We start from the raw sequence: 2,442 nt of genomic DNA, 5'->3' as shown, positions 1-2,442 counted from the left end.
ATATAAATTTCAATGCGACAAATAAAAATAACAATAGCTTTAATACTAAATGTTGTGACTCATGTAATATAGTTATATTGAATGTTGGTATAAAAATGTGATGTAAATAACTAATAAGGTAAATCGCGAGCGCATTGGGCGAATTTGTAATAAGTACCTAGTTGGTTGAAGCTTCTACACAATGACCTTACGTAAGTAAGGCAGACCCACAGTTCTAAAATCCTGAGTACGCCGCTGGGTTCAATTCAATTTTTCAGTTTTTATCAATAATTTAAATTAGATATCTTATTATTTACATTTCAACAAAAAGGTTTTTAATATCTAAAAAAAACTAACTTCTAACTTCTACTCTCAAACTTATGTTACTATTTTCAGCAAACAAGCTTCTAACTAAGTTAGAAATTTGGACAGTTTCAGAAACTAACCTATATTCGAACTTAGTTGGTTTTTAATTAAAGTAACTTTGCTTCAACTAGTTGAAAAAAATAACCAACTTACCCAGCTTTGGACAGCTGTCACAGCAAACAATACATTTTATAATAAAAGTATGTTGTAATACAAATATTAAACAAAGATATTACCAACAGATATAGAAATATAGTAATTCAAGCAGTGGCGCCCAAGATATATTTTTTAAGTGTAGCAAGAAAAAATTTTACCCTATACTAATACTAATTTATAATAATACGGCGTATTTTGCTAATGCGCTTATTACTACATAAGCAGTACAGTAATTATAACTTATTAGTAGGGACCGGATTTATATGCAAATGCATATATGACGTATTAGAATAAGCTTTTTGATATCTGATGAGAATTGTCTCCGATTTAGATCATTCTTTTTAAAATAACAGGAACTGTATTTTGCATATTTCAACGTTTTTACCTATTAAATACATATTCAATGCATATTTGTAGGTTTATACTTTATAGTGCATATTATTATTTATACCACATATATTTGTTTTTCGTTGTATTTTCACGTTCACAGCCACAAGATCATATATCGATAATATTACGACCATATTATTGCCAAAAAAAAAAGATGATATACATATATATGTGTATATTATTATAATATTAATATAAATAAATTCGTTGTTTCTATAATAGAGTTCAAGTGTTCGACGGAAGCCGATCTGGGCTAATATTTTATAGATTGAAGATAAATAATGTTAAATGGTGAAAAACTTAGTGAAGATGACAAAAATATACTTTTTTATACCATTAAAACTCTTATAATATTATACCTCTTTTATTACTTAATTGATTAATACTTATTTTTTGCATAAATTTAAATAAGATGTTTTCGATTCAATTTTATGTGCATATTTAAAAATAAATGCATATTTTGTAGCATATTAGAGCATTTTTAGAAGCTTATTTCGAGGTCTTTTTTGCATATAAATCCGGTCTCTACTTATTAGCCTACAAACTCGAGCCACAGCGTTTTTTTACATCTGTGGTAACTGATTAATAACTTTACATTCACTACACGGCGCTGTTGTTATTATTTAATTATTATATTTTAAATTATAACATGCCAAAAAAAGTCAAGTGCATAAAAAATATCTTAGGTAATCTTATTAAAAAATGAAGACAATTTCAAGACAGTTTCAAAAAATATAATTTTAATTTGCATAGTAGTGAACATAATATATAGTTTTATTAAATTAATTTTTATTTTATTCATGTTAATAATAATCAAAAGCGCCGGGAAAAACAAAAAATAATGACGGAACGGGAATTTTTAAATTTAGAAATTTGATTTTCATATTTGGTATAATTCTAAACAAAATAATCGTATATACATGACATATTTTTCACTGAATGTTTATATTAGCATACCTATACATATACCTATATATGTTAATACATTATATTATCTGAGCGCACGGCAGTACGCCAGTCCAAGTTACAGCAATGCCAGTGTATCTTTACACGAACCAATTCGCCCAGTTTTTCTAACCCATATATCTCTGTTTCCTCTTAAGATAAACTTTTGAAATTTAAAACCCTGATTAATCTCGAGTAGCTAAGGACGCTGTAAGAAACTGAGCCCTTAGTATTGGGCCATTTCAAAATTTGCAATTTTGTTACTGACTCACTGACTGACTGATCATCAAAATTATAAAACACTTCCCGTATAGGTAGAAACGTGAAAATTGGCACAAAGGTAGGTCTTACAGTGTAACTAAAGGGAAAAATCTAAAAATTGAATTTTTTTTCTCCAGAGTGTGTTTTTTCTAAACGTATGAAGTGGCGCGCTTAGCACGTATAAACGTTTACTTTCAAACAGCGTTACAATATGGTAATAAGAAATTGTTTGTAGTTGACTTATATATATATATTTATATACATAATCATGTTTTCGTACATTTATTTTATTCAAATACAAAATATAAACAGACATTCCATCTAAAAAGTCTCGACGACGAAAAA

The sequence above is a fragment of the Acyrthosiphon pisum genome, chromosome X (genome assembly GCF_005508785.2).
Source record: "Acyrthosiphon pisum isolate AL4f chromosome X, pea_aphid_22Mar2018_4r6ur, whole genome shotgun sequence".
Taxonomy (NCBI): domain Eukaryota; kingdom Metazoa; phylum Arthropoda; class Insecta; order Hemiptera; family Aphididae; genus Acyrthosiphon; species Acyrthosiphon pisum.
The sequence above is the reverse complement of the archived record's forward strand: the minus strand, read 5'-3'. Positions refer to the sequence as shown.